An 8,300-nucleotide genomic window follows, 5' to 3' on the forward strand; every position below is an offset into this window, starting at 1 on the left:
CGTGTTTTGAATAATCAAACGACGAGAACGCGTCAGGAGTAAAATCAAAAAACGCCTCGTAGATCAGTATATTTCTTGGACAGACGGAAAACCGCCAGCATTAATGAAGGGCCGAATTAAAGGAGCCATCATAAAAGCTCAGCATTACCAAAACCCCCTTTCCAACCAAGAGGTTGGACAGCTGGGTTTTGAGGGGCTATTGTGGGGCCCAAACGATTTATGGGCCAGGACCACCTACCCGGGGAGAATCCAAAAGCCCAAGCCAAGGAGGGCTATGGCCCAAGCTTGACAAGATAGCCTTTGGATACCGCCGAGGGCAGTTCAGTCCTCGGCAGACCCAAAGTCCCCCCTAAAAGAAGGGTAAAAACGGTATAGGACTGAGACTTGGAAGAAAGATCTAAAATATCCAGGGAAAGCTGCCCTTACTGCCATTCAATGCTCTGAACCTGACAGAGCCGCATTCGTTGGCTTTTACAACCACCTCTAACGACTTTGAGTATGGGCTGATGGGACAAGTATCAATCTTGGAAAGGTTGACCCTATACGTGGACGAAGGACAATGAACGCAGGCAAATATAAAAGGAAAAATAAGTAACCTAAAGAGGGGACTGGGAAAAAAGGCCAAAAACCAGAGCCTCCCAGCCCACCTCCAGGAGAAAGACTCCATGGGTGAAGATAACCTAGGCACGTACGAATACCACGAAAAACCCACCATCTGGTAACTAAGGCCTAGCCTTTTAAACCCACGCTCTACAAATGATATTGTTTTGGGCCTTTTTACGTGCGAACCCCACACCGCTATGGTTCGTTACGAATCGTGTCCTTACAATATATTTTGTCAAAACGTGTTCCTTTAGAATTCAAATAGAATTACAATAGAGTTACCAAAAGCTTTCTAAATCCATAGCCTTTGGAATTCTATTTTAAAAAATGGGACAATAGCTTGGATAACCCAAAATGTATATATATTATGATCAACAATATCAAGCAGAGTGTATAGAGAAGTGAATGCAGACATATAATTAAAATAAAAATAAAAGCAATAATTGATATTTATTTATTTTTATTAAAAAAAAAAAAAAACTACACACAAACCTAGCTTTTTATTTGGCTCACAAATAATTCTCTATATATTTTTTGGACAAATTGGTAATATCATTCCAAGAAAAAAAAAATATATATATATATATATATATATAATGTCAAAACAGTACTATATGACCACAAATTGCACAGGTTGCAAGCACTACAAGAAAAACGAACTATTGCGGCGGGTGCGAAAACTGTCGCTATATGTTGCCTATTGCGGCGCGTTTTTGGGCCGTCGCTGTACATTAGATCCATTGCAGTGTTCTATTGGCCCACTGCAATAGTTTTGGTATTTTGCGGCATACTACAGTGGCGGGCCAATGACTCGCCGCAATAGACCTGTTTTAGTGGCGTTAAGCTTAAATATAGTGGCATGTCAATGACCCGCCGCAATAGACCCTTAAATTGCCCCCACCTAGTCCTAAATTTTCCCTTTGTTTTTTTGTCCCTTTTCATTTTTAGCACCTTTTCGTTTTTAGTCATTTCATTAGTCTCCCCCACACACACACTCTCTCTCTCTCAGACACTTTGAAAATCTCTTCACTATCTCATCTCTACCACTACCCACAAACCTATAGCCACAGCCACCACCACCCAACCCCCAACCACCAAATCACAAACAAAAAAAAATCACTGTAAACCCACAATCACCACTAACCAACCCAACAAACCCACAGTCACCACCAGCTACCATCACCCACCCATCTACCACCACTATAAACCCCAACCCAAAATCAACCCACCACTAGCCAATAAACTAAAAAAGAATAAAAAATCTCTTACCACCACTACAAAACAACCACCATCTCAGCAAACCTTTGTCGAAAAAATCATGTACCGCTCTCGAAATCGTGTAGCCGTAGCTCCGGAGGTCACGGTCTTCTTCTTCACACCCACTCTCATTGTAAGTTTATTTTTTTATTTTTTATTTTTTTATTTTATTTTTAACCAGCTCATCAATACCATCCATTTACAAAGTCTTTTTAAGAAGTCAAACTCAGGTGCTTCTTATGTGATGCCATTTACTGCCTCCGAAAAAACCCAAGGGGTTTTCGAATCATAGAGCATCAGCCACCTCTTGCTTAGAGCTCAGAATCCTCTACCTTTACCTTTGATAATGGCGACTCAAATGATCTAAAAGTGAAAGGTCAGCCCCTCTTTTTTTAACTCTTCGTTTGTGTTGAAAATATTATCTAAGTTTGTTTTGAATGTCCAAAACATTGATGGGTTTTGGTTATTTTAGCCTAATTTGTGATTGTGTTTGTATAATTCTTGTTCTAATGCTTGATTTGATCGGTTTTGCCATCTGGGTATTTCATTTTTTTGGTCCTTGGTATACAAAGATTGAAACTTTCTATAATGAGGCTTTGAATTTTGTTATTGGTGCTGAGTGTGAGAGATGGGTTTTTGTATTTATCAGTGCTTTTTACAGATTATGTGATTCATTGGTAAAAGTCGTAGATTTTGTTTTGAATTCTAATATAGTTTTCATTGTTGGTTTTTGTATTTGGTCTCTATTTTTTATTATGAGCATCAATTTAAGTGGTATTGTTTAGTTTGTAGCAATTGTTATTGTACTCTTGTATTCAAACAAAACAAAAAAGGAATTGTTTTGGACTATGTGTGTGTTATTTTCCCTTTTTTTTTTCTTATTGTCATTATGGTTGAAGCATCCAATATGGACTTAGTTCAAAATATTTGAAATGCAACCAGTGGTGTATGTTATGTACCTCCACCAAGCTGACAATTGTTATGTAACTGAAGATCTGTACATAAAAATTTACTGTGGTTGTTTTTTGATGTATTGGTACAGATTGATTGCTGGAGACCTTAAAAGAGAATTAGTCATTCATTACATCATTCTTTTGACAATATAGGCTTCATCATGCCCATGTAGGAAACTCAAAGTTGTTGCCAGTCTTGTGAAGTCCAAGGCCAAGCACATCAAAACCAAGGCTTCTGACTTCTCCCCATCTCCTCTCAAACCCACCACAAAGGTATTTCTATTTCTATTTGTTTCTTGAGAAATTTTTTATTTTTTATTTTTACGATTAGCAAAAAAAACCTGAAATTAATAAGCCCTTTTGAGAGAGAAAAAAAAAGTTTTAATAAAGAACAATTATTTTGGGTTTTTTTTTCTAGGGTTTTATTTATTTATATTTTTCAATCTGAACAAGTTTGAGATTATTAACCTGAAATTAATAAACCCATTTGAGAGACAAAATTTTGGAATTAATTTTTATTAGGGAATGATTATTTGATCAATGAATACATTGTTTATTTGTTGGCATTCAAACCCATCATTCTTGTGTGTTCTTGTCCTTTATCTGAAAACAGGACAGACAAACATGCTCTATAGATTCTGTAAATTTTGTTCTCCTTCAATCTTCATGCAAGTTCTTATCTTTATTTGTTTTTTGCTTTGTGAAAACATTGGCTTTTTTTTTTTTTTTTTTTTTTTTTTTGTATTTTCTGAAAGCATTTTGCTTTTTGGGTGTTTTTATTTTGTGCTTTTTCAGGAAGCAACCTAGTTCGAGTCAGCGAAATGGGAACCGGGTGAGTTTGGCAGCCCCCATCAAGAGAGTCAGTTGGAACCGGTTACTTTCCACCAGGATGTGATTGGTTTTAAGTTGAATTAGCAATGCTTTTGCTCATTTTTGTTATGTGGGTGTTTGAGTTTTTTCTTTGTTTCTTTCTTTTGGTATTGTATGTATTGGGATACTTTTGATTGGCTTGTCTTTTGAGTTTGATTGATGGGTAATTAGTGTAGTAAGTGTAAGGGTGTTGTTTGGGTCAAAACTTTTTTTTTGGTGCAGAGTCCATTGCAGTTGGTAGATTGGTTGATTCAATTGAAGAATTACATTTTTAAAGGAAAAAAAATTTAATTGGTCTGGATTTTGGATTATCACTGATTTTGCCATCTTGTTATGTATTGGGATTATCACTAATTTTGCCATCTTGTTATCCTGTAATGAAAGCAAAAATGGTGAGTAATTTCTGCATTGTAATTGGGGGTAAACAAAATAGGAATTCAAGAAACAATATTATAGTTTTTCCCTACAAAGTTGTCTCAAAGATGAGCTTTGTTCAAATAATTCAAGTCTTAGGTCTTGCAAAATATTGTATATCCAGCATGTCTTTTTTGACAAAAACCAAGCATAAGATGAAATCTCATGTGGTTGTTTGAACACTTGTGTAACTATTTTGAATCAATGATAATTGTTATGAATGATTCTTTTAATTTTTAAATTGATATATTTCAATTTGATGTTAACCAATACGCATTCCTTTTTATTGTGGGGTCATTTGATTGTTGGATTACATAGCAAACTCTATTTTATTGTGGAAATGTTATTCTTACTGAGTTGAGGCCTTTATGTTTAGTTCCTTTTTTATATTATAGCATACCCAGTGGATGTATATGACTTGTCCTATCTTAAGGGTTACTGGTTGTTGTGGCAAAGTAGCACCAACAATTTTGGCACTGATGCCTTTGGTTGTGGTGAAGGGGACACTAGCTTTATGTGCATAATTTTTGCATCATTTTGGGTTTTATTGGTGCTTGCTTGTCCTATCCTATATATATGTATATATGTATATATATGTTGTGGGGTCATTTTAACTATATGATTTCTAACTTTTTTTAATTTGTTCAAACTCAAATATCAAGACAAAATGAAGGAATTGTTGGCTGACCCTTCGAATCAATTGTAGTCATCTGACACAAGTATTATGGTCAACAAATGATGTGTTTGCCAAAGTGATGGGTAAGGAGCGCAAGAGTCGCATTCGTGGGGTAGGATTTGGTCCAACCCCAAGTGGTCAAAGTAGCAAGATTGCTCTCACAGATAGTGAAATACAATCAAGTCAAGCAAGGGACAACGAAGTTGCACAATTGAAGGATTCCTTGGCTACTATGGAGGAGAAACTAGCAGGTTTTGACGAAATGAAGGAAAAAGTTAGTCAAATCAAAGAAATGGAGTAAAGAATGGCTCGCATGCTTCAACAAATGCAACAAATTTCTACACAATGCAATCAGGTATGATAAATGACTTTTAGAATGTCAATTTTAAAATGGCTTTTAGAGGTTTAAAACATAAGAAACATGTCTTCATTTAACTTGTTCCCATTTTTTGTCTTGGTAATATTTACTTGTCATTCTATTCCATTTATACACACTTATTGAGTAATTATACTTTGTATATAGGATGTTCCTCTGATCCAACAATCTCTAGCTCTCCCCAAATCATCAGCTGCATCTCATCAACCAAGCAGCTCATAAGTTTTATCTTGGTGTTCATGGACTTTTTTGTGTACTATGGAAGAACAACTGCATATTTTGCAAGTGTTGAAGGATATTTTTAAACACTTTGGAACTTTAATTATAGTATTAGATTAATTTGAGCGGTTGTTTTATTCAAAGGACCACATCTTTTTTTGTTAATCTTAAGATGGTGGTTATAGACAATGTTATGTATTTGATAATATATTTCTATGTTAATATTACGTTAGTTTCAAGACATTTGTGGTGTTGTTAATTAGTTACATTTGTGGCATTGTGTTAGTAGAGCTAAAACTTTTATAGGTTCTTTGTAACAGGTTTGTGAACCATTTATTTATTAGCAAACAGTGGTTTTAAAACCCACTAGAAAAAAAAAAAAAAAAAAAAAAAAAAAAAAAAAAAAAAAAACTACGAGTGCACATTTTATGTTTTAAATGAATCCATATAGCGACGCTTATAACCTGTCGCTAAAGATTGAAACATATAGCGGCGTTTCTACCCACCACTACAAGTGCAATTAGTCCGTTTTGATTGATTGCCTATAACGGCGCTGTCTGCCTGCCGCTAAAGGTAGACACTAATAGCGGCGGACATGACTCACCACTAAAAGTGCAATTAGTCCATTTTAATTGATTGCCTATAGCAATGCAGTTTGCCCGCCGCTAAAGGTAGACACCAATAGCAACATGCATAACCCGCCACTAAAAGTCAATACCACGAATTCTAAACACGTATGGCGGCGGTTTTATGCCCACCGCAATAAACCTTCACCTGCCGCTAAAAGGTACATATATAGCAGCGCTTTTTGTGACTGCCACAATCGACCTATAGCGGCACTACAACACTGATGGGACGGCCCGCCGTAATAGCACCTGACCTGCCACTATAGGTCAAATGTACCTTTAGCGGCACTTTTTTAGGCTTTAGCGGCGCTTCTGGCCCACCACAATAGCCCATTTTTCTTGTAGTGAAGAACTCGATTATAATATAGAATTTCTAATATTTTTACAATAATTCACTCTAGGGCTTTGTTTATGGCACACAGTTTGTCATATATGTATACGTTATACACATCGTTTGTTTTTATTAATTGAAAACATGACTTTAACTTAAGTTTTCAAATTTAAAATATAAAACTTTTATTAGTTTACATTCTACTAGTAACGTGAACTAAGAAATTTCTTAAAAAATAAGTGTAACAAACTTTGTGCAATATCTATTACCCTTCCCTATATTATGCTCTCTCAAATGCTTTATTAATAAACAAACCAATGAGATTTTTTCAGTTTTGTTACTCATTCTCTTTTGGCTTTTGGCTTTTGGCTTTGTCTATTGAAGACATGCAAAACATTAACCCTTTCTTCCTTACAGATGAACTTAGACTTGGAACTTATAGACAACCTTAGTGCATTGGAGAACTTTAACCTGAAGGATCAAGGATCAATTGTTTACTCCGGCAGCTAGTCTGATTAGCAGCCTCATAAGCTCCCTATTATGCATACCTCTGCTCATCTTGGTGCCCCAGGTATTGTCCCAATTGTTTGGCCTTTAACAGCTACTCAGGATTTTGGACATGAAAGGAATGAATACAACACCATGCCTCTATTTATAAGAACTGAAAATGTTAGAGCTGGGGTTGGTAAGGTTAGAGAAGTGGATTTCTTTTCTCTTTTTTAGGTTGTTTCTTGTAATATGTGGTTATAAGTTTGATGTGTCGGTGTTACTCATTAAAACGATCTAGTTTAACGTTTCAATGTTGTTAGAATTATGTGTCCTCAAAAACAATACCATGCATTTTTTATTTGATAATAAAATTTTATTTTCACATACATAATTTTTCATAGGTATATTTCATTGTTTAAATGTGGCATGTAATGTCACCTTTATAGAAAAATCATGTTAATGGTTAAGGAACCAAAGACAGAGAATAATAATTTTTCTTAGATTATTAAATTGTTCTAGGCTATGAATATTAATTTAATATCACCACTAAAACTTACACTTGTTGTGCTGTTATATGATAGGATGATTTCCTCCATCATTGAGGTAGTGACTTTAAGCAGACAAGTGGGTGTAATGTAACAAGTACATACACTGAATCGGATTCGATCAAGAACACCTTATGGCGTAATCACTGTTAATTAAAAGGTTATTTTATCACAATTTTTCTATTGTCCTTAAACATGAGTGGTTTGTGTATATTTATTTATTATGCACATAACTTTGACAATGTCAACTGGTGATGCTAATTTTAAAGGCTATATACAGATTCGTTGGGTTATGTGTATAATGAGTAAAATATGTAAATGCTCAACAATGAATCCATCAGTCTCTAAAGAAGATAGTATATTTAGTTGATTTTTATATTGAAGTTGGACTCAAAACAAAACCGGCCAGTGACATTTTTCAAAAATGTTTTTCATATATATAATATTGTATATATATATTTAAAGAGTTTTTTCAAAGATATTTTGGAGTCCAATAGAAATTATGAAAACAAGAAATTAAGGGTTATATAAGCTAGGGACATGATAGTGATATTAATCCAGTTCTAGTGGCTTGTGGGAATATAATGTGGTGGAAGGACATAGAAATAAAATTGTAAGTAATTGGACCTCATTTATAATTCTCTAATTTTTAGGGGTCAATTACAATGTGTTGATGGACATTATTGCAATATGTAGAAGTTCAAATATTTTCTTGATATGGTTGAGAAAATTAAGAAATAATTTTGAAAGAGTTTCAAGATAAGTCAATAACATTCAAAAAATTATTAATTAATCCTACAGTTGAAGATTAGGATCCCTAAGGGTCTCACGTCCAATCTCTTTCTCTTGGGTTTTAGAAGTCTTAAATAAAAATAAGATTTTAAAATATCACATCATGAGTTGGCCATCAAAACTACTGAGTGATACGACAATCTTCTGAA

The 8,300-nt window shown here is 34.7% G+C and overlaps 1 long non-coding RNA gene across 2 annotated transcripts; it reads left to right on the forward strand.

Moving 5' to 3' along the window:
- The first annotated feature begins 1,791 nt into the window (after positions 1-1,791).
- On the forward strand, positions 1,792-5,609 carry LOC115955639. 2 transcript variants are annotated; one of them, XR_004084162.1, is made up of 5 exons: positions 1,792-2,236; positions 2,903-3,086; positions 3,609-3,645; positions 4,760-5,128; positions 5,297-5,609. It is a non-coding gene; the product is annotated as an uncharacterized LOC115955639 (long non-coding RNA). The 2 variants fall into 2 exon arrangements; XR_004084176.1 differs by having other exon boundaries at positions 2,967-3,086.
- The last annotated feature ends 2,691 nt before the right edge of the window (positions 5,610-8,300 follow it).

Source organism: Quercus lobata, chromosome 1 (genome assembly GCF_001633185.2).
Source record: "Quercus lobata isolate SW786 chromosome 1, ValleyOak3.0 Primary Assembly, whole genome shotgun sequence".
Lineage (NCBI taxonomy): Eukaryota > Viridiplantae > Streptophyta > Magnoliopsida > Fagales > Fagaceae > Quercus > Quercus lobata.